This window comes from Thalassophryne amazonica, chromosome 13, assembly GCF_902500255.1.
Source record: "Thalassophryne amazonica chromosome 13, fThaAma1.1, whole genome shotgun sequence".
Lineage (NCBI taxonomy): Eukaryota > Metazoa > Chordata > Actinopteri > Batrachoidiformes > Batrachoididae > Thalassophryne > Thalassophryne amazonica.
The window spans coordinates 19,435,323-19,460,794 of record NC_047115.1 but is presented as its reverse complement, the minus strand read 5'-3'; the positions used below and the strand labels follow the sequence as shown (position 1 = coordinate 19,460,794).

The window sequence follows — 25,472 nt, the reverse complement described above, 5'->3', positions numbered from 1 at the left end:
TCAGTACTCTAGCTGCAGCATTTTGAATTAACCGAAGGCTTTTCAGGGAACTTTTAGGACAACCTGATAATAATGAATTACAATAGTCCAGCCTAGAGGAAACAAATGCATGAATTAGTTTTTCAGCATCACTCTGAGACAAAACCTTTCTAATTTTAGAGATATTGCGCAAATGCAAAAAAGCAGTCCTACATATTTGCTTAATATGCACATTGAAGGACATATCCTGATCAAAAATGACTCCAAGATTTCTCACATTACAAGATTTGTATTGTCCTGTGTGCCAAAAATAGATGTAATCACCTGAATTCCTGCACACTGCACTTATTCTCAGCCTTCATGTGTCAGTCTGCAGCCTTGTCCATGGTGATAATTTGACACTGATGAACATCTATTCGAAGCAGATAAGCTCCAACCCTGACACTAACCACTTTAGGGATTATTAAACACACTTATCTCTAGGTTAGTCCCTGAGAGAGGGATAATGACCAACATTGTGTGGATAGACTGACATAAAACACACACACACACACACACACACACACACACACACACACACACACACACACACACACACACACACACACACACACACACACACACAAAACACTAAAATGTTAATGTATGCATATCAGTGAAGCACCAATGACCGCATATGAAAAGTACATAATCCCCAGAACAAACAATAACAACAACAACAAAAACAACACTTTTTCCATTTGCCATAAATACTCTGTCCATCAAACTCTGGGATGTCAGGTTATTTATTTTGGAGGTTTTGGAAAAGGTGCTATTTGGTGGTTGCTTTATGGCATTATATTTTATAATGACCTGGTGTGTGTGCAAAAAAATGCTACCATCTTAGTTCTTTATATCTATGCTGGTTAAAACCAATTACTCTATTTACATATGAACTCCTCCAATTCACCTGCGACTACAATATACAGAGAGTAAATTAAGTATTGAACATATCACTATTTTTCTCAGTAAATATATTTCAAAAGGTGCTACCGTCATAAAATTTTCACCAGATGTGGGTAATAACGCAAGTAATCCACAGATGCAAAGAAACCAAAATACAAAATACAAGTACAGAAATTAGGTTATGTGTAATAAAATGAAATGACACAGGGAAATCCAATGATCACGCTTTCTGAAATTTATGAAGCTTCAAGATGCCTCCCGTATGGAGAAACTAGTCATGTGTTGCTCAGGTGTGATTTTGGCCCATTCTTCAACATAATCAATCTTCAAATCTTGAACATTCCGTGGACCTCTTCTATAAACTGTGATCTTTAGTTCTTTCCATAGATTTTCTATTGGATTCAAGTCAAGTGATTGGCTGGGACATCTAGCAGCTTTATTTTAATTCTGTAAACCCAACTGAGAGTTTCCTTGGCTGTGCATTTGGGATCATTGTCATCCTGGCAGATTTTTATCAAGAATGTCTAGGTATATTTGTTCAATCATCCTTCCTTCAATTATATGAAGTTTGCCAGTGCTGTATACTGAAAAACAGACCCACACCATGATGTTCTCACCTCCAAATTTTACTGTCAGTATGGTGTTTTGTGGGTTATGTGCAGTGCCATTTATGGTGTGTATTATTGGATACAGAGAGTTCAATTTTGGTCTCATCTGACCAGACCATATTCTCCCAGAATTTCACAGGCTTGTCTAAATGTTGTGCAGCAAACTTTAAACAACCTTCAACATGCTTTTTCTTCAGCAGTGGAATCTTGTGTGCTGAGTGTGCATGTAGGCCATAGTGGTTGAGTGCATTACTTATTGTTTTCTTTGAAACAATTGTACTTGCTAATTCCAGGGCTTTCTGAAGCGGTCCTTGGCTCTTGGACAATTCTTATGATATTTCTTTTCACTCCTCTGTCATAAATCTTGCGAGAAGCACCTGGTCATGGCCGGTTTATGGTGAAATGATTTTCTTTCCAATTCCAGATTATGGTCCCAACAGTGCTCACTGGAACATTCAGAAGTTTAAAAATTCTTCTGTAACCAATGCCATCAGTATGTTTTGCAACAATAAAGTTGCGATGATCTTGGGAGAGCTCTTTGCATTTACCCATCATGAGATGTTTCTTGTGTGACACCTTGGACATGAGACACCTTTTTATAGGCCTTATTTGGGACTGAACCAGCTGATATTAATTTGCACTGACAAGGAGCAGGATTGCTTTCTAATTACTGATAGATTTCAGGTGGTGTCTTGGCTTTCCATGTGTTTTTGCACCTGCCTTTCTTCAGGTGTTCAATGAATTTTCCCTGTGTCCTTTCACATTATTATGCATAACTTAATTTACATACATCTATGGTTTGATTTCTTTGTATGTATGGATTGCTTGAGTTGTTACAGACATCTGGTGAAAATTTCATGTTAATAGCGCCTTTAGAAATATAACTGAGAAAAATGGTGGCATGTTCAGTACTTACTTTATAATTTTGTAATTATAATTTCATTTGTAAATACTGTTCAAAGTGCAACAAAAACATGATAAATATAAATGTTCTGTATGTACACGAAGAACATAGCACCGGTGGTGCTTCAGGGATCTTCTCCTTTGAAACCAAAGCAGTAACTGCATGCACCAACGTGCATTCACATCTAAGCTTCATTTGAAACACACCCAAAGAAAATGTTATGTCGTTTGGATTGGCCACCTACTTTCTTTAGTTTTTTAAAAAATCATGGAACACTCCACGGTTCCAAGTGCAGTAGCAGTACTGCTGCACTCCTGATACTGGGGACAACACAAGGGCAACCACCCAAGACCCCAAGCATATGCCAGAGGGATGCTGGTTGAGCTGCAACCACCGCTGTCTCCCTGACCATGGGCAGGACACGAGGCCCCCCTGCCACCACCTGGCCAAGTTCCCACCATCCACGCCCCTCAACCTGGAATATTGGGTGTTTTTATATCATTGTTTCTGTTATAGTTATTGTGGTATTTTTTAAAATCACAAATCAGTGGAACATGGGCATGCAGGGCAGGAGGGCATGCAGGGCAGGAAGGCATGCAGATGTAAGTTCAAGATTAGAAGAGCGCCCCCTGTCTCCCCACCCACACACTCTGGTGAAGGACAGAGCAGGGAACACCATGGAACATGGCAGCCAGGGGACCAGGCAGCCCCCTCCCCAGTACATCCTGCCATCAGGCAGACACAAAAGGGCACAAACCCAACACAGACAGCCAGGGAGTGCACCCCCACCACCACCCACCAATAGCTCTGACACCAAGGCCACACCAAGTGGTTCATCGTAAAAACCTGTTCTGTCCATAGGAGCACATTGGCGTATCATAGCAAAAGACCCTACAAAAGACTTTGTGAGTAGAGCTATTATGAAAAGGTGTTTTGATAGTAACCTTGGTGATGTGCCAGTTAACAGGTGTGCACACTTCAAACAATGCAGCTGCAAACTCAACCGCACAAATTATGAGGATAATACAGACTGTTGACAACTGGATTATCAAATGATTTTACATTGGCAATTCAAAATGCCATCAATAAAATGCACCTGTGTTCTTCGTCCATAACAGACGCCTGCTCATACCATAACCCCACCGCCACCATGGGCCACTCGATCCACAACATTGACATCAGAAAACCGCTCACCCACACGACGCCACACACGCTGTCTGCCATCTGCCCTGAACAGTGTGAACCGGGATTCATCCATGAAGAGAACACCTCTCCAACTTGCCAAATGCCAGCGAATGTGAGAATTTGCCCACTCAAGTCGGTTACGACGACGAACTGGAGTCAGGTCGAGACCCCGATGAGGACGACGAGCATGCAGATGAGCTTCCTTGAGACGGTTTCTGACAGTTTGTGCAGAAATTCTTTGGTTATGCAAACCGATTGTTTCAGCAGCTGTCCGAGTGGCTGGTCTCAGACGATCCTGGAGGTGAACATGCTGGATGTGGAGGTCCTGGGCTGGTGTGGTTACACGTGGTCTGCGGTTGTGAGGCTGGTTGGATGTACTACCAAATTCTCTGAAACGCCTTTGGAGACGGCTTATGGCAGAGAAATGAACATTCAATACATGAGCAACAGCTCTGGTTGACATTCCTGCTGTCAGCATGCCAACTGCACACTCCCTCAAATCTTGCGACATCTGTGGCATTGTGCTGTGTGATAAAACTGCACCTTTCAGAGTGGCCTTTTATTGTGGACAGTCTAAGGCACACCTGTGCACTAATCATGGTGTCTAATCAGCATCTTGATATGGCACACCTGTGAGGTGGGATGGATTATCTCAGCAAAGGAGAAGTGCTCACTATCACAGATTTAGACTGGTTTGTGAACAATATTTGAGGGAAATGGTGATATTGTGTATGTGGAAAAAGTTTTAGATCTTTGAGTTCATCTCATACAAAATGGGAGCAAAACCAAAAGTGTTGCGTTTATATTTTTGTTGAGTGTACATATATATATATACGAGGTCTATTAGAAAAGTATCCGACCTTATTATTTTTTTCAAAAACCATATGGATTTGAATCACGTGTGATTACATCAGACATGCTTGAACCCTCGTGGGCATGCGAGAGTTTTTTCACGCCTGTCGGTTACGTCATTCGCCTGTGGGCAGTCTTTGAGTGAGGAGTCGTCCACCAGCTCGTCGATTTTTTTCATTGTTTAGGAATGGCTCAGAGACTGTTGCTTTGTTTGATAAAATTTTTTTCAAAACTGTAAGGCACAACTGAGTGGACACCATTCAATAAATTCAGCTGGTTTTCGGTAAAAATTTTAACGGCTGATGAGAGATTTTGGTCTGGTAGTGTCGCTTTAAGGACGGTCCACGGCGCCTGACGCCGATCTGCGCTTCGAGGCGGCAGCGTCTCGCCGTTTCAAGTTGAAAACTTCCACATCTCAGGCTCTGTTGACGCAGTAAGTCGTCAGAGAACAGAGAACTTTCAGAAGAAGTTGGCATGAGGAGTTTATTCGGACATTCCATTGTTAACGGTCATTTTGTAATGAAAGAACGTGCGGGCAGAGTCGCATGTCGGGCTGGACCCGACCGCGGGGGGTCGCGGCAGGAAAAACACCTCCGTTGGAAATCTTAACGGGCAAGTTGGAACATGCCCAAGCTGTTAAACAATTTCTCAGTTACTCACTTGTTGAAAGCCATTAAAAGCCGCCTGAATTCTACAAATGGTTTTCAACACGGAGGTGTTTTTCCTGTCGCGGCGCACACAGATCTGCCGAGTCGTCACGGAAACGACTCGACGAATTTGCGCGTACGTCTTTCATTAAAAAAATGTCCTTAAACAGTGGAATGTCCGCATAAATTCCTCATGCCGGCCTCTTCTGAATCTTCTCTGTTCTCTCACGATGTCCTGGGTGAATTAAGCCTTAAATTAGGATGTTTTCAGCTCGAAACAGGCCGACGACAGCGCCTGGAAGCGCTGCAGGACGTCCCGCTCCGTGGGAAGTCCTTACACCGACAGAAACACCCCATAATCTCTCATCAGCCGTTAAACTTTTCACAGAAAACCAGCTTAATTTCTCGAATAGTGTCCACTCGGATATTCCTCACAGGTCCAGAAAAAATTTTGATAAAGCAACGCGCGCCGTCTCGAGCAGCGTGTGAAACAAAGGAATTCAGCCGAGAGGGCGGGACCACATCTCACTCAAGGCCTGCCCACAGGGAAATGACGTCACCAACACGCGTGAAAAAACTCACGCATGCGCACGAGGGTTCAAGCATGATTGGTGTAATCGCATGTCATTCAAATCCATATAGTTAAAAAAAAAAATAAAAGGGTCGGTTTATTATCTAAGAGACCTCGTATATATACATATATATATATATATATTATACAAATAATGAATGTTTGAGTGCAATGGAAAGAATATTTCATTCGGTAAAAAATGAAATGTTCCTTTCAACTCAACTGCATCTTGTTGAATTTCCACTGCACAAATAAAAAAATGTTCATTATTTTTTTTTATATAACGCCTAAAATAGATCCTTATCATTTGATATTTTATTAATTTATAAACAAGACAAAAGGGGCTTGCATTTTTGTGTGTGTCACTCGTCCTTTGAGGTCAAGAGGTTCCAAACAGCCCACCACGAACTTTACATAGCTATCCAATCCAAACAATAAAACTTATCAGCTTTGGTAACATCAACATCTCTCACGGTCTTAAAATGATGTAGTCTGTACCTGATGCTGTGCAGTGACTTCTTTGTGTACAGACTGCCATCTGCTTTCCTCAGTCCAACAAAAAATTGCGACAGACATTTGTTGAGCTCTTCATCCAAAAGCGGTTATACTTCAGCTAAAGACATCCCAGCGAACACTGCAAATGCCTCCAGTTAGTTCAAATCGCCGTCTGTCACCAAAACAAACCCCTTCATGTTTGTAAGCTAAGGGCTGCCGCCACTACTGTGAGCATGCGGTGGTCGCCATGTGCAATGGTATGAACCATGTGGAACCTTAATGTTAAGCAGGACTGGGCTTGGTACTAGGTGTCCTATACTGCTGGAATGACTTTGTATTAAACAAGTGGTTACTGAGAGACAAAGATGGGGAGCATCACTTGCATTGTGAGGAAGCGTCAGCTTCGACATTTTGGCCATGTGGCCCGTTTCTCAGTACGGTAAGAGAAGCCGCTTTAAAGTTTTAATTGTTAATTGACAATATAATGAAATTCATGAAGCACTCTTCATAGGTGTGAGCTTCATAAAAGTGTGTGTACAGCTGTAAATAGCTGTTGAAGATCAACTGGTTTAGTCTGGCTTTCTTGACTCAGGTCAAACCTAGAGGAGTTTGAATGAATAATTGGCAGCCTATAGCAATAATACGCCAAGTGCACACTCCTGACAGATGCGTTTTTCTACGCAGTCTCGTATGTGCAGAAGGCACTTGATAAACTTCAAAAGGATATAATGAGGACAGCAGGTCCAGCTCACTGAAATAAATAAAATTGATCAAAGATATGATACACAACCTTGAAGCTGTAATCCCTTTGGATTTATCATGCTTTAAATAATAAAAAGGATTTGGCAACACAATAATTTTATTATTTAGTATTGACTTTAGGGATTCACAATACTGTAATCATTTAATATGCTCTAAATTCCCCTCGTCTGCTATACAAGTAAGACAACACTCACGTGTTTGCTGTGTCTATTGTTGATACAAACATTAGTTACAGTTACATTTGTACTTGGTATGTCAAAATGAGTAAGTGGAAAGACCAACATTTAATCATAGATTAATAAAAGTATTTTTTTCCTCATCAGAAATTCCAAGTTTGCAGTTTCCACTGAATACAGCAAGAACCTCAAACTTTGTGCATGTGCTTTTTATCATATCTGCAAAAACTCGTGAAGTCACTGTATTTGCTGTGGAATCACCACAAATATTTTACCATCAATAAAATTAGCTGTAATTTTGCATTACACCACAGAAATAAAATACACCAGGTACTTTAATTCTGTGGTGCATAGCTGATTAGTAGTAGACTCTCATCCGCTTCACACTACGGAATATGGAGAATAGCACCAGCACCAATGGGCCTCAGGGCCTATATAGGACTTAACTTGATTTCAACAGAAACAGCACATTATGTCAATTTTTTGGAAAAAATAATGGGACTATACCATCAAGGTGAAAAGCCAAGACACAGGTTACTCATTTGACAAAGTACACAAAGGTTGGCAATTATTAGTTAAATACTGCACAATCTAACCATATAACCATTAATTTAATAATTACTCGGGTATAATTGTTGGGAAAGTGTAGTGACACGGACCCACGACAGGGGGCGTAAATGAACGGACAATAGATGAGCCAAAAATACAACACTTTACTGTTGTGAAATGTGCACAACGAAATACAGACAAATGCAGAATTTGGATTATAGTCAAATGTACAAAGGTGACGTGTGGCCAGGCTCAAGGATAGGAGACGTCCGTCCAGAGAAGAGCCGGATCCCACACGATTTCCACTGCCACCGAACCCGGAGGATACTGGAGCCGCCAAGTCCGGAGTCCCCAGGTGGCCACCGTCTCCGGCTGTCGGATCTGGTACTGCTGGCAGGAAACAAAAACAGAAAACGAGGTGAGTGTGGTGACACTCAGCAACTCCTCGCACACAGTTCAGATAATGCAGGTGGGAATTACACCTCCACCTCCGCAAATACGAACACAGTCTTTCTACAGATCTGATACAGACGCTTGTCTTCACGGGTCGGGAAGGGTGCGGCTTGTCACCCTGTCGTACGCGACCAGCTCAGCCTCCAGCTGACACAACCTACCAGGAACTCCTGTAGAGAATCAGACAACGATTACGTGCGATACGGCACAGCTTAAGGCTGAGGAAATTACCTCCAATGGTAGGCGATATCTCGGCAGCGGGGTGGAGATGTCGTCCGGCTTTTATGGAGTGGTTGATGATGTGGAGATAGGTGACAGCTGTCATGAGTTGATGAGTGACAGCTGTCACTCCCAGCTGTTCCCGTGAGGCGGCAGCGCCCTCTCGTGCCTGAAGCCCGCACTTCAGGCAGGGCGCCCTCTGGTGGTGGGCCAGTAGTACCTCCTCTTCAGCGGCCCAAACAACAATAATATATTCATTAACTTCATGTTACAAAACAATGGCTCTTGTGTGACTTTCCATCATTGGCAGCTTTGTTCTCTCCACTGTTATGGGCGATGCTATTTTGAAAGCTTTCAAGATCAACCCAAGGCACTTCATCAATACTGTGTGAAGGCCACACGTGTTGCCATTTTGACACGTGCAAACTGGAAAAGCAACCAAACAATTTGACGCAACATTTAAAGGACAGCACTTAGACTTCAAGTCTGCTACTGTTTGTTTTAAGTATATAACAGTTGTGCAAGCCCCCCAGGGTAAGTTGTGTTTTGATATGTTGCCATATGTAGTGAATTGTGTGACGTGTATGTGTAAGAAATGACAGAGTTTGACTGGAAAATTTCCAAGAAAAAAAAGAGGAAAGCAAAAAGTGAAACTTTGAAGTTGTCGCCTTGGGTAAAATCAGTGGCTACATCTATTTCAGACCTACCTTAATTATTTCTGTCATATATTCAACACAGCACTGAAAACATTCCTCAGAGATCTTGGTCCACATCACAGAGCCGTATATGGGTACTAGAGGCCACAGTCGCAATGCTGCCTACTTAAAGTGATTGTTCCTTCATGGAGAGCGAGCCGCCATTTTCAAACTGGGCAAAATATTAATGAAGCGCCCGGATGTGAAATGTTTTTGTGTGCATCTTCAATGCGCAAGTGAACACACACGGAAAAAAAGCATGCAAAATACATGTTAAAATACCATTCTTACCTGGATATCGAGCCAGTAACATTAATTTACATTAAATTATGTAAGGAAAGTATTAAACTTCACCTGACACTCACACATGTTGAAAGTTTACACAAACCCGATCTGTTCCAGCGTCAATCAATTCCTTTGCGGATGATCATTCATGAGTCACATTTTATTCCAGGCACTGCCAGGAAATATCAAGGTACAGCAGTTGAAGGTGAACATGTCATAACCCAAACAAGTTAGTGTTGAAAGTTTATACAGATCCGGTAAGTTCCAGCTTCTAAATTCTGCAGACATAACAAGGCACAATATCACAACACACACAATCCAGACTGGGCACATTAATTAATTCCACATGGTAAACCCATTTTTGTATCATACTGAATTAATTCAGCTTCAAGTAAAATTCCATTCCAGGTGGTTTCTAAATCTGTCGTATATACATGGTAAACTACTTCATATTCATGCACTGCACAAGCATGACGCTGTGCAAGATACACCAGTTGATCACCCAAAAGTCACGAAAAAGTAACAAGAATAACCAAAATTACTTACTGATGGAAGGAAATGTCTCCTTTCTTCCTCTGGTTGTGGCATTGCCAACATGCACAGCTTTCTGGCATTTTCCAGCTGTTTCTTGACAAGATCTATGAGCGTCAGTGCGCACTAGCCACTGAGTTACCCGGGGTGAAAATGGCGTCCACGCCTCCTTGCCGACATGTGTCTCAGTGCGACTGCGGCCTCTAGTACTCATATACGGCTCTGTGGTCCACACTGACAACATACTATCATGCAGCAGTCACACCATTAAATCACAACCAGCAGCCTGAATTGTTGATACGAGGCAGGATGGATCCATGCTGTCTGTTATGTTATTTATGCCAAATGTCACAACAGAAATGAAGCCTCATCAGAGCAGGGAAAGTTTTACTAATTTTCTAGTGTCCACTGTAATCTCAGTTTTCTGTTCTTAGTTGACAGGAGTGGTACCTGCTGTGGTCTGCTTAAAGGTTCAATGTGCTGTGTGTTCAGAGATGTTCTTCTGTATACCTCGATTGTAAAAAGTGGTTATTTGAGACACTGCTGCCTTTCTAGCAGCTTGAATCAGTCATCTCTGACCTAGGTGTTTGTACCATGAGAACTACTGCTCACTGGGTGTCTTTTCTCTTTAGGACCACTGTCTATAGACCCTTGAAATGGCTCTCAATAAGAAATCCCACTAGGTCAGAAGAAGTCCTATTTGGCCCTCAGGCCTAAAGTGTGCTTATTCCCAGATTCCATAGCTTGAAGTGGTTAAGAGTCTATGACTCCCACAGATAGGGCTGGTCCATCACAGATTATTTCCCCAGCTAAGACCAATGCCCATTGTCCCAGTCCTCCCAGCTGGGACAATGCAGATGAAGTGTCTTGTCTAAGGACCCAAACAGGTAGCGTGACCAGGAATTGAACAAGTCAGGTCTAGGAGCATGTCATGTATTGTGTTATGTTTTATTATTGTGCTTGAATTAGTTCTGTCGTCATGTTCTGATATTGTGTTGCTGGGCTTTGTTTTTGGATTATGTTATTTTTCTGGCTGGGTGTGTCTTGCTTGGGTTTTCTTGTCCCCATTTCTCTTGTCTTACCTTTCTTCGAGCTTGGTGGGGGCGTTTCACTCTGGTTGGGTCACGCCCTGTTCTGGATCTTTCCGCACGTGTTTCCTATCTACAGCTTATCACTGGGAGCATTTAAACACCACTGGTTGAACTGGTTTTTCGCCTGATGGTTGTGCCCTGTGCCATTAATTTTAGCTCTAAGTCCTGCTTCCACGATGTGTTTTGACCACCTGCCTGTTATATCGACCACGCCATTGCCTGATGTTTTTGATTTGTTTGCTTCTCTTGGAGTGCCTCTCTGTGTACCGAACCCTGCTGAGCCCTTGAACCAGAACTACGTTGTCGAGTCCTGCATTTGTCTCCAGCCTTCTTTGTCCGACAGTTCTGATAGAGCATGCGCTGTTGTCACACTTCGCCACATCCACGACACCATGGAACTGAGGTCTACAAACCAGGTCTACAAATTGGTAACCCAACTGCTTATCTCACTGAGCTTCCCGCTCTAGGCATGTCAGCAGTTTGTGAAATGCTTTAAAAAGCCCATCTAGCACTAATAACCATGACACATTTAAAGTCACTTCAATCATCATTCTTCTCCATTCTGATGTTTGGTTTAAACTTCAGTAAGTCTTCTCATGCAGGGTGGGCAATAGTGTGCCATGAAGGGCCAAGTCACTTCAGTTTTTTCTCACTACTGATCACTTTACTAGGTGATTTCACAGATGATCAGGACTTTAAGACCCCGTTCAGACTGAGGTTTGCAATCTGGCTTAAGCAGGATACAGCTATATGCTGCAGGTTTTTTTCTGAATCTGTGTAAATCCAATTTAAGACAGACTCTTTTCAACCCACATCCTGGAGGTGGGTTGAGTCAGATTTGAGCCAAATTTGAGCTGGATTCACTGCAGTCTGAACGCAAATGTGGCCTGAATCTGGTGAGCTCGGGACCATGACGTCAAACTAAGTCTGTACACTCTGTCTTCTCCAGTAAAGCGCTCAAAAAACTACACTACACAGAAACGCGCATACAAGCACGCACATGCACTCATTCTGATGTCAGAAAACCGTCACAGGATCTAGACTGGAAAGCTTGTTGTGTGCGGAAAAGTTCTTCCCCATGCAGTTTTTCCCATAAAGTCCACATTTATACAAAATAAGAGCTAGATAAAATAAAAAATCTGCATCTACATGATTTGACATGACCTCAAAAATCCGCAGTCTGTACCAGTACAACCAAAAGTCGCTCTGAAAATCCAGGGGCAAATCCAGGATTTTATAAAGGATGGGGGGGAGCATGCATTTGTGAACAAATACTTAGGTACCATTTCCTGCATTTTGGTGCTTGTTTCACCATGAAATACAACCAGAGAGTAAAGATACTTTATAACCTGTTTTTTTATTTATCTGAACTTGTTGAATGTGTTGAATGTGATGAATGAAAAGGGGGGAGGCGTGCATCCCTGGATCTGCCCCTGAAATCCTTATGTCCATTTCTGTTTTTCTTGTAAATTGTGCACAAGTGCAAACATGCACAAATTTTTGCCACACTGGCTGATTAAGTATTTGCTTGAATGAGGAGTTGAACAGGTATAGTTAATGAAGTGGCCGGGGAGTGTATATTTTATCTAGATGTCTCGTTCACCTGTAGTGCTGCCTCTGAAGTCTTATAAGTCAATATAAAAGTCTTTATCTGTGAAATTACCACATGTATCTCAATGTAATGTGGAGGTGATGAGTGGTTAAGCAGTGGGTTTGAGACCAGAGGATCCTCGGTTCAAAACCCCACCTGGCCAGAAAATCAATAAGGGCCCTTGGGCAAGGTCCTTAATCCCCAAGTTGCTCTCGGTGTGCAGTGAGTGCCTTAATAGCAGCACCCTGACATCGGTGTGTGAGTGTGTATGTGAATGGGTGAATTAGAGGCATTACTGTAAAGTGCTTTGAGCTTCTGATATAGATGGAAAAGTGTTATATAAATGCAGTCCTATTGTGTGTTTGATGTGTGCATTTCTGTCTCTGACACCCAAAATCTGGCTTAATGTTATAATGTGTCAAAATATATGTAGCGCGAGTTGCTGGGAATGGTTCCTGTTGTGTGGGCTGCTGAAGAGGAGGTACTGCTGGCCCACCACCACCAGAGGGCACCCTGCCTGGAGTGCGGGCTCCAGGCACCAGAGGGCGCTGCCGCCTCACAGGAGCAGCCGGGGTGACAGCTGACACCACTCATCTGATCTGCATCGGTATATCAGCAAGACGTCATCTCCACCTCTTTGCCGAGATATCGTTCTACCTGAAAGGTAATATCCTCAGCCTGACTGCTTGATAGAAAGCCTTTTTGTTGTGATTTTTGTGAGTGATAACAGACTTTTTCTCCAACGAGAGGTGGAGGTAGCTTCCCTGCCGTGCAGATTGCTGGGTGCAGACGCACCCACGTTTAATTGTGTTTTTGTTCCTCGCCAGCAGTACCAGGTCTGACACGCGGAGGCAGTGGCCACCTGGGAGTTCGGGACTTGGCGGCTCCAGTATTCCCGGGGTCTGGTGGCGGAGGAAATCGTGTGGTTCCGGTTCTGCTTTGGACAGGCGTCTCCTATCTTCGAGCCTGCCCACACGACACCTTGTAATTTGACCTTTGATCTATTGTGTAATCTGTTGTGTTTGTTGTGCATGTTCGCAACAGTAAAGTGTTGTTATTTGACCTATTCCATTGTCCGTTCATTTGCGCCCCCTGTTGTGGGTCCGTGTACTTACACTTTCCCAACAGGTTCCACTGAGTGAGCAAAATAAGCCAGTTTTTTTTAAGCCCCAAACGTACATTAATCAAGCTGTTGCCACTGTAAAAAGCGGAACACACAAACAAGGGTTCATGCATGATTCACTGACAACACAAATCTACTGCACACGCACACACACATTTGAGATTGCCTCAAATGCACTGTAATCTAATGAAGACAGCAACAAGCATGCTAGTTTTCACAACAGCAGATCTGAACAGAGGAACACACACCAGAACAGAATGAATGTCTGCACCAAACGGAAAAAAACACAACCACAGTGTATAGTATCAACTACAGCAAAACAAGTTTGTAAACCCTCTGTCCTTCCTTCATTCACCAGACTTATTCAAAAATGACAAACACCGTGACAATCTTTCTCCTTGGCAAGCAATTTTTGTTGTTGTTGTTTTTAAGCCATTGGGCTGAGAAAATTTCCACAAATAGATTGCAGTAAAACTGAGGTGAAAAAATACGCACGCTACGGCATGGCTAATACCACAGAAAAAGAGAACTAAGTCTTATACAGGGTCTGAGACCCACTGGACTGCTGGTTATCCTCAGATACCATAGTGTGAAGTGGATGAGAGTCTATCGCAGGTGACTTCTCCAGCCAAGGCTGCCGCTGATTTACAGCTGGCTGGACTAGGATAATGCAAGCATCTTACCCAAGAACATAGACGTAGTGTGAAGCGCACACATGGAATTAAACCATGGTCTGTCGGTAAGCATTTCAACTCCTATGCCACATAGCCACTTCTCTTAGAGGTGATGCTAAAGGTGATTTATATTGTTAGCCTCTACCAACAAATTACACCCCGAAAAAAAAAGTCTTAGAAGAACCCACAGTGTGCATGATGTGGTCAGGCAAACACCATGCATGTGCTAAAACAAACTCTGCTTTGTAGCATATTAAACCCCGTCTGCATCCCACGCTGCCTTCACATATCTACATCGGTCTTTCTCTTAATATGACTGTCTCTCTCCCGCTCATCAAATATTCACTGTTGGTCTCATTAAACATTCACCGCGCACTGCGGCTACGTTTATCTGCCCTCCACCAATCAGCCTCCAGCGAGTGCGCTACAAGCCCACCAAAGCCCCGAAAATGAAAATACACATGCACGACGGCTGCCTGCGTGGCCTGTGCTGCGGCAGCCTTTCACAGACGGGAGGCGAAGCCTTGAGAGAGCAGATGAGAAAAGGAGGCAGACAAAGAGAGGGAGTGAGAGCTGAGGGAGAAATGCTGCATGTAATGAAAATGAAGGAAGAAACAGAAAAGGAGGAAGAAGTCGCAGGGTCTCCCCCTTTGCCCTTCATCCATGTTCTGTGAGAGCAGAGCAGCCTTGCACCTCAATAATTCAAGAGCGGGACGAGTGGCGTCAGCCTTTCTCTCTCTTTTCCTGGAATCACAAGGCCTTATCAAATAACAGTGTAAAAATACACTCACTTCACATTGGGGCACAATACGCAACATGTAATTCCAGATAAAAAAAAGAAATAAAACACAGTGCCGAGTCTTATCAGCTTTTATCAATGAATAAATAAATAAAATGCAGAAGCAAACTGGTGTCTGCATTTATTTTGTGAATTCGTGTAAATTTTCAAATCCACATCACAAAATGTATGCTTTATCATAATAACAAGCAATGTACATGCACATGCACGTACAGGCTGTGAACTGACTGTAGCCTTCAAATATGAAATTCATAACTACAAGTGAAACAATCAGCAGCGAGTGTTCAGAGTTCTTTTGATGGGGACACCTGAACAATGTTACAAAACACAAAAAGGTTGCAAAAGTTTTGAAATGTTGCAAAACAGTGCTTCAAGTTTGTGACCAATAATTTGAGGCACGAACAAAAGGTTGTACTGGCTCTGTATTGCGTCCCCTTTTATGTATTATTTATATCAACCCAGTGATATTCACTAATTATACAGCTGGTTTTTATTTTATTTTTCTCCACATCAGCGGGGCGATGTGGTGCACCTCATCCCATGGAACAGCAGCTGCAGCTGTGAGTCACCCTGAGTTGTACATATTCGCACTATGTGTGAAGGGGCCCTAAAAGTGTACGGCCTTTGGGTTTTTTAAGATTTAAGGTATGAAAAGAATATTCTATAATTTTATTTATTAGCCTGTACATGGGATTAATAATATGACATTGCCAATATGATCAAAATTCACCTTGTCTGGAATTTTTCCAAATTTTCCCTGAAGGGAAAAATTTGAAATGAACAGATGGCCTTAAATTACATTCACTAGTGCAGTGATTCTCAACCGGGGTGCCGTGGGCAATTATCAAATATCACCGTTATCGGGTGTATGTGCTGTAATAGTGTGGCAGATGTAATGCTCTTTTATTCCAGTAGATGGCAGCAAAGCGCTGTACTAGAGTATAATAGACATACTTGCGTTGTGCATCTCCATGGTTACGGGTTGCTGACTACAGCGTGAATCTCAGCTGCTCACGGAGCATGGCTCCTCTGGGGAAGGAGAAACCGCGTTGGCTGTGGAGGTGTGCGGGGAAGGCGGCCTCACCTCCGTTGACGTCACCGTGGTCAGACTTGGGCCTTCTCGCTCACAACTGGGTTCGCTGAAGGCAGCCTCTGCGCTCCGTGAATATTAGAGTGGCAGATTATTGTGAATAAAAGTGTCAACACGTCTAAAAAAAAAAAAACACTTGAGATTAGGGCTGTCACAATTATTACAATATTCGTCAATCGCGATTATTTTTCATATTTGCGATTATTTTTCATATTCGCGATTACCGTGAATTTTTTATTTTATCCACAAAGCATAAAACGACTCAGAATCTGACGTCATTGTGCTGCAGCCTCAAGTTTGGAGCTGTCGGTGTGTGTGTGTGTGTCTGTGTGCGTGTGTGTGTGCGCGGAGTCAACATGAAGCTGCCTTTACTTCTCTCTGAACTTTCTCTAAAGGTGTGATTCTGCCGTTACCGTCCTGTTCACACCATGTGCGCGTCGTATGCTGAATTTATGAGATCATGAGATGAAATAAACGGTCAAATAGCTTTAAAAACATATTTTAAAAAATGAGAATATATGAATGAACTGAGCCACAAAAAACAAAAAAAAACCCTGACATGGAGAAGCTGTGGTGATGTTCAGATGCACAGATCACAAAAAGCAGGTGAGAACTTTAACAGCTGTTATTTTCCAAAGGTATTTATTTGTTCAATCTTGAGCTTAATGCAGTGTTTAAGCACAAAACGTGACTGATGAGGAGAAACAATTTCAGAAATGCAACAGAAACAACCACAATTCAGAAAAAGTTGGGACTGTATGTAAAATGAAGATAAAAATAAAAATGTTGCACTATTCCCAGTTTCTCAACTCACAGAAGCCAAACGTTCTTCCAGAGTTGTGTAATTATACTACAATAGTAGAATATAAAGAAGGGGAAAAAAAGAGAAAAAATAGAAAATATATTCGTCAATCGCAATTATTTGTCTGACAATTAATCATCTCCAGAAATTCCTAATCGTGACAGCCCTACTTGAGATCAGAGCGCAAAATGCTTGACGATTTTCGAAATGCGGTGTTTTCTGTATTGATTTTCTATTGCGATAATTGGGTTTTGCGCAAAACCAGAGGTACTAGAATTATAATATTATTTTGATTGGTGGTGTGCTGCAGGATTTTGTAAATATAAAAAGGGTGCCGCGGCTCAAAAAAGGTTGAAAATCACTGCACTAGTGGCACATACATTGTCTAATAGCGACCATAGCAACATCATAGGTCACATGGGGCTTTCCCCAACTTGTGCGAGGGATGCTGGGAAGTACATGGCAACAGCCAGAGTAGAGATGCACAGAGACATCAGCTGGCTGCTTGTCCTACTAAACAAATTAAGATAGTGGAAAATGCTCTGAAACCGTGTATTTCTGTATAAATCATCCATCCATCCATCCATCCATCATTTTTCCATACCCAATTACTCCAATTAAAAGTCATAGGGAGCTGGAGCCTATCCCAACAGTCATATAGCATGAGGCTGGGTACGCCCTGGACAGGATGCCAGTTTATCGCAGGGTTCTGCATAAATCAGTTTGTCATCTATTTTGTAAAAGTGAGAAATAAACACTTCTAATTCTAAAAATGGTGTTCTTGTTTGTACGGATGTTAGCGTGTATGCCCTGTGTATGCGCATCACGTAAGGTCAAAGGTCATTTCAGGTATTTTCAAACCCTCATGCATGCACAAATGCACTTCCCCTTAAGACAGCGTTAAAAGGAAAATAAAATATTCATTAGGGAATTCTCTCCAGAGAAGTATGTTCTCTTCATTAAAATGAGCTGTAATTTTGCAACATGTTTCAAAATTAAACCAACATTATAATGCTTGGACTTCAGTAGAAACTAAAGTTTGTCAGTTTTGTGAAATTTCAAAGGTCATACAGCCTTAACTTTTTGGGATATTGCACAGGCAAAACAAAGTTGCCTTTTCATTTGATGTGGTGCGTCAAAGTTAAAGGTGTAGTGTGTAAGATGTAGTGTCATCTAGTGGTGAAGTTGCAGGTTCCATTAATGCAGTCACAATTTTCACAATTTTGTTTTTCTTCACTTCTTTGGCGAAGGGGATTCATGTTGTCTTGTCTTCTTTTACGATAACAAATATGTATGATAAACCACTGCACAAAAAATGAGGGTTCTCAAACAACTAGCAACTAGAAAACAGCGGACAGTGTATAAGCAAGCAACCACTGATTCCTCTACTTTTTTCTTCAGTTTTCTGGTCGTGCTGCAAGTGTGAAAAGTTGAGTAAGTACGTCCCTTGTGGGTTAGAGTACCAACATGATGGTACAACATGGTGGCCTCCATCAGGGGAGCCCGCTCTACTAGATATGAAGATTCAAAGATTCAAGATTCAAAGAAATTTATTGTCATATGCACAGTACAGAAGAACATCTGAAGGCGTTATTGTAAGCTTAGGAAAAGGCAGAGATTCATTGCTGCAGGTAATTATACGCAAATAAACAGATGGTTATGAACGCTATAATCCATTTAAGCTAATGAACATCCTAAATCCTACACACTGTACTTTTAACTAACATCTCATTATTTCATCCTCATGAACTGCTTTTTATAATATGATTAGATACAAGATCATAACATTCATAGTTTTTGAGTTATTCCTGACAAGACCTGGATGGGCAGGATGAAACCACTCACTCACCCACTCATCAATACTTTGCTGCACAAATCCTATGCTGTTACCACCACTTGTAATAATATTAACTGAACAAAACACATGAAGTATAAGTAGTGAGTGACACAGTAAATAATACAACATTCCTAACTTAGACCTACTGTTTATTTAAAGTCTTTCCACCAAATTCCTGGCATCTTGACAAATCCTTTGAAAATATGCACAAACATCACAGTTCATCACAAAAGCCCCAGAAAGGAGGAAAATTTATCTCCTCCTGTTTCACCACAACATGCACCGCAGTTCATGTGAAAACCCTCAGCCAAGACAAAAAAAAATTACACTTAGAAAACACTTCCCTTCTTGACTTCTGCTTCTTATTATTTTTATCAGCTACACTCTTGCTACAATGGTAGCAGCCAGTCTGCTCTGTGTGAGCCCGATCCAGTCTGATCTCAGAAGCTAAGCAGTGTGGGGCCTGGTTAGTACTTGGATGGAAGACCTCTTTGGAACGCCAGGGGCTGTGTGTGTTTCTCCAGGTAAACCTGGAGTTGCATCAGGAAGGGCATCCGGCATACAATTGGGCCAAATACGAATGTGGATCTGGGTGAATCCACTGTGGTGACCCCGAGCAAACAGGAGCAGCTGAAAGGACAACAACACGCTTGCTACAATGGTCTTTATCTGCTTCTGCAAACTAATGCTAGTGTGTCTTACACGCACACTTATGCAATACAAGATTAAATATGACACATACAGTATCAAGACAAACATTTACAAATCATCACTAGTGGTTTGGACCCAAACATTTGCACGAACTGTGCAACCATGGTTTTCAAAACATCAAACAATTTGTTTGAAAATTTCACACACATACACTATTGTAGATGGCTCTAAATCTTTCAAAGATAAAGATTCATCACTCATGATTTAGAATAATTATCCAAAAAGGGGAATATGGTTTTCAGTCAATGAAATTCAAAAAATTTAAAGATAGCTAAACAAAACATTTTCTGAAGTTCATAACTGTATGTGTGAATGTCAGTGAAAGAGACAAATCACATACGCATGTGTGCATATCCGCTTTAGGAACTGAGCACATGCATGTCATGCCACATGACCCAGCCATAATCGCTGACCTCACCACCAGCCAGCGTGCCCTCCTTGAGCCACACAGAACAGGGTTTAATCCCGCCTACACGTACGCACACGCAGTGAAGGTTCCGCTGACATCAAACCAGCAGAGCCACTATAGTGCGCGTAGAGTGTCTGCAAACACTGACAGTGAACATACAAACACAGATCAGACACGCAAAGATGCATGTGCATACACACAATACATCAAAAGGTGGAAAAAAGAAAAACATTTTTCAACACCAGAAGCACTCGGAGTGTTATGTGGGCCGCTGAAGAGGAGGTACTGCTGGCCCACCACCACCAGAGGGCGCCCTGCTTGGAGTGCGGGCTCCAAGCACGAGAGGGCGCCAGACCCAGAAGAAGTGACAGCTGTCACTCATCGCACCAGCTGTCACTCATCTACACCACTATATAAGCCGGACTGCAACTCCACCTCCCCGCTGAGAAATCAACTACCGAAGAGGTAATTTTCTCTGCTGACTCGAAACGTTGAGTAATAATCTGAACTTCTTTTGCAGCCGTTATCCTGTGGTGTTTTGCCTTATCTGTGGGATTGGCGTTTGGTGTGGACTGCGACGGCTTCGCCTCACACCCCAAACCAAGATAAGTGGTTAAACAGGAGCTGCACGAGTGTGTGATTGGAGGTGGAGGTGCTCCCTCCTAACTGAGTGCAGACTGTGGATTACTGAGTGTGCGACTTCACACTCATCCATCCTGTCTTGTTTTCTGCCAGCAGTACCAAGGTCGACAGCTGAAGACAGAGGCCACCTGGGGACTCGGGACTTGGCGGTTCCGGTGTTCTTCAGGCCGTTGGTGGTGGAAGCCGTGTGGGACGCGGCTCATCTCTCGTCGGGGGTCTTCTATCTTCGAGCCTGCCCACACGTCACCTGGTGTTAATTGACTATATATATTTTGTGTGTTTAGTTGTGTGTTGTCACAACATTAAATTGTTACTTATTGGCTTATTCATTGTCCGTTCCTTTGCGCCCCCTGTTGTGGGTCCGTGCTACGACACCTTCCCAACAGGGAGAGTGCAAACCTCCACCAAGGCCATAGGGTCACTGACGTCACATGGAATACCCTTTGGCAAAGAGACTTATTCCACGTTGTTTCACGCATCTACCGTCATGTTTCAGATTCAGTGGTTAACCCTCTGGGGTCCGAGGGCATTTTTTCGGACAGTTCACTCGCCTGGCATAAATGTTTTATTATTGCTGTTAACAGCTCTCCTTGCATCCCACAATCAAGTTTTATGTGTCTTTTTTTCAGGACAACCTGTACTTTCAAAATATATATGCTATAGTTGTGTTTTATAAGTGTAATACAGGTTTACAATCAGAAATAAGAAAGGAAAAAGTAAAGCAGACACTTTATATAGGTAATTTGGGCTCTTGTGTGAAAGACTGTACAACAAAAAGGTTCAAACAATAAACACAAATGCACATTTTTAACAATATATACAAAATGATCTATGCGTTGTGTTTGTCTTCATCTCAAAGCAATTTCTGTCTGCTATTACACAAGAAGTTGACTGTGTGTTTGTTCTCTCCTGCTCTGAAAGCAACATTCACACTTCGAGGCTCATTCAGTTTGAGGACCAGCCCCTCCCCCCTCGCTCCACTGATATGGTAAACAGTGCTTTACGTCAGAGCGAGAGAGCTTGCCACAGGCTTATCCAGTAACATTCACAGGAAAACTAGTCGAGCAATCCTGATACTCACACACTGTTTTAGCATGTGAGATTGTATGAGAGGCTCTCCGTCTGCTCACTTTCACTTTTGCTGTGCATAATGGTGCAGGGCGCACTGGAGCAGCCAAGGGGCTATTCAAACGGGCCAACTTGTAACACATCACTCCTAAAAACGTCACGTGAGGTGAATCCGCCCTACGATTGCATTCTGGAAAACCATGTGATGGTGAACCAATTCTGATTGGACACTCACATTGCTCACATCATCACACAGCTTCTATGAAGAGTACAAAGATGGTGGACGGTGGCTCGAAAGTCCGCGGAGTTAACTTTTCAGCAAAAAAAGTAAGTTTTAATCTCATATCATTAAAAAATTATTTATCATTTAGTAAAGCTTGGTCTCAGTCGTATACGACGGCATTGGCCCCAGAGGGTTAAACCCTTAGATCTTCAGCAAATGTATTTATAAAGAGAAACTGCATGAACTACACAAGTTTCTTTATTTTCTAATAACAAGTTTATTCAATGAGGAGAAACAAATGCTAAATTATTGTTGTGTCGTAATTTAATTTTTGTTCAGCTTTTGTGACCGTCTTCATGAAGTTAGATGCAAAAATGTTGAAACTGGCCCTATCCGGCAATGATAAAGAATCCTTTAAAAAAAATTACTAGATCTGGATTGTGTTCCAGATCATTATCAAAATTTAATGACTTCTAAGTTAGGCCAAGATACACCCCTGGTAAAAATTTCATTGAAATCCGTTGAGGATTTTTTGAGCAATCCTGCTAACAAACCAACCAACCAACAAACAATCGGATGCGACCGAAAACAAAACCTCCTTGGCGGAGGTAACAAGTGGTGTGAAAAAAATGAAGAAGGTATTAACAGTTTTGACAACTGATTACTGGTGCCAGTATCTGAGCTGTGTGTTTCAGGCAACTGTACTAACTGATCAGAATTTTGGCTCTCTGTTGGGACTGTTTACACAGAGACTGCTACCTGCTGCTTTGGACTTGAACTAACAGTCTTTTTCAAGACTTTTTTACCTTTTTATTTTTTTTTTAAACTTTTTTACTGTGCTCCAACGCCTAAGGAAGACCTCTAACGGTCGAAACATCGTGACGGAGCACTTTTATCAGCTAACTTTCATTAGCGTTGGCAAGCTAACTAGCTTGCTAACGCTTTCGTTTTTATTTTTTATTTATTTTTTATTTATTTTATTTTTTTATTTTATTTTAGCACCGTTGTCGTGCGTTCGCTGTTGTCGTGCGTTGCCTGTGCTGCTTCATGGCCTGTTTGGTGCCTTGATTGGGGCACTCCTTCTGCTGAATCACCTCTGGATTATTTGCACAATATTCACTTTGTGTGTTTTTAGGAATCCGCTAGCTTAGCGCAGCTACTAGCTCTTAGCCGGTTTAGCATGGCGGCTTCTCCTGTCTCTCCCGTACTTTTCTGCTCTGGGTGTGAAATGTTTAGTTATTCCTCGGCCTCCTTTAGCAGTAACGGTACTTGTAATAAGTGCAGCTTATTCGTAGCTTTGGAGGCCAGGCTGGGCGAATTGGAGGCTCGGCTCCGCACCGTGGAAAATTCTACAGCTAGCCAGGCCCCTGTAGTCGGTGCGGACCAAGGTAGCTTAGCCGCCGTTAGTTCCCCCCTGGCAGATCCCGTGCAGTCGGGAAAGCAGGCTGACTGGGTGACTGTGCGGAGGAAGCGTAGCCCTAAACAGAAGCCCCGTGTACACCGTCAACCCGTTCACATCTCTAACCGTTTTTCCCCACTCAACGATACACTCGCCGAGGATCAAACTCTGGTTATTGGCGACTCTGTTTTGAGAAATGTGAAGTTAGCGACACCAGCAACCATTGTCAATTGTCTTCCGGGGACCACAGCAGGCGACATCGAAGGACATTTGAAATTGCTGGCTAAGGCTAAGCGTAAATTTGGTAAGATTGTAATTCACGTCGGCAGTAATGACACTCGGTTACGCCAATCGGAGGTCACTAAAATTAACATTAAATCGGTGTGTAACTTTGCAAAAACAGTGTCGGACTCTGTTGTTTTCTCTGGGCCCCTCCCCAATCAGACCGGGAGTGACATGTTTAGCCGCATGTTCTCCTTGAATTGCTGGCTGTCTGAGTGGTGTCCAAAAAATGAGGTGGGCTTCATTGATAATTGGCAAAGCTTCTGGGGAAAACCTGGTCTTGTTAGGAGAGACGGCATCCATCCCACTTTAGAGGGAGCAGCTCTCATTTCTAGAAATCTGGCCAATTTTTTTGGATCCTCCAAACTGTGACTGTCTAGCGTTGGGACCAGGAGGCAGAGCTGTGGTCTTATACACCTCTCTACAGCTTCTCTCCCCCTGCCATCCCCTCATTACCCCATCCCCGTAGAGACGGTGCCTGCTCCCAGACCACCAATAACCAGCAAATGTCTATTTAAGCATAAAAATTCAAAAAGAAAAAATAATATAGCACCTTCAATTGCACCACAGACTAAAACAGTTAAATGTGGTCTATTAAACATTAGGTCTCTCTCTTCTAAGTCCCTGTTGGTAAATGATATAATAATTGATCAACGTATTGATTTATTCTGCCTAACAGAAACCTGGTTACAGCAGGATGAATATGTTAGTTTAAATGAGTCAACACCCCCGAGTCACACTAACTGTCAGAATGCTCGTAGCACGGGCCGGGGCGGAGGATTAGCAGCAATCTTCCATTCCAGCTTATTAATTAATCAAAAATCTAGACAGAGCTTTAATTCATTTGAAAGCTTGTCTCTTAGTCTTGTCCATCCAAATTGGAAGTCCCAAAAACCAGTTTTATTTGTTATTATCTATCGTCCACCTGGTCGTTACTGTGAGTTTCTTTGTGAATTTTCAGACCTTTTGTCTGACTTAGTGCTTAGCTCAGATAAGATAATTATAGTGGGCGATTTTAACATCCACACAGATGCTGAGAATGACAGCCTCAACACTGCATTTAATCTATTATTAGACTCTATCGGCTTTGCTCAAAAAGTAAATGAGTCCACCCACCACTTTAATCATATTTTAGATCTTGTTCTGACTTATGGTATGGAAATAGAAGACTTAACAGTATTCCCTGAAAACTCCCTTCTGTCTGATCATTTTTTAATAACATTTACATTTACCCTGATGGACTACCCTGCAGTGGGGAATAAGTTTCATTACACTAGAAGTCTTTCAGAAAGCGCTGTAACTAGGTTTAAGGATATGATTCCTTCTTTATGTTCTCTAATGTCATATACCAACACAGAGCAGAGTAGCTACCTAAACTCTGTAAGGGAGTTAGAGTATCTCGTCAATATTTTTACATCCTCATTGAAGACAACTTTGGATGCTGTAGCTCCTCTGAAAAAGAGAGCTTTAAATCAGAAGTGTCTGACTCCGTGGTATAACTCACAAACTCGTAGCTTAAAGCAGATAACCCGTAAGTTGGAGAGGAAATGGCGTCTCACTAATTTAGAAGATCTTCACTTAGCCTGGAAAAAGAGTTTGTTGCTCTATAAAAAAGCCCTCCGTAAAGCTAGGACATCTTTCTACTCATCACTAATTGAAGAAAATAAGAACAACCCCAGGTTTCTTTTCAGCACTGTAGCCAGGCTGACAAAGAGTCAGAGCTCTATTGAGCTGAGTATTCCATTAACTTTAACTAGTAATGACTTCATGACTTTCTTTGCTAACAAAATTTTGACTATTAGAGAAAAAATTACTCATAACCATCCCAAAGATGTATCGTTATCTTGGCTGCTTTCAGTGATGCCGGTATTTGGT

At 42.3% G+C, this 25,472-nt stretch overlaps 1 protein-coding gene and 1 long non-coding RNA gene across 2 annotated transcripts in view; both read right to left on the bottom strand.

Annotated features, from left to right (window-relative positions):
* Positions 1–25,472, bottom strand: part of LOC117523329 (calcium/calmodulin-dependent protein kinase type II subunit gamma-like) — a 212,723-nt gene that overhangs the window by 161,697 nt on the left and 25,554 nt on the right. The gene's annotated exons all lie outside the window — the stretch shown is intronic.
* Positions 2,212–21,062, bottom strand: LOC117523331. Its single transcript, XR_004564480.1, has 3 exons — positions 21,052–21,062; positions 5,434–5,439; positions 2,212–2,324 (listed from the first exon to the last, which is right to left on the bottom strand). It is a non-coding gene; the product is annotated as an uncharacterized LOC117523331 (long non-coding RNA).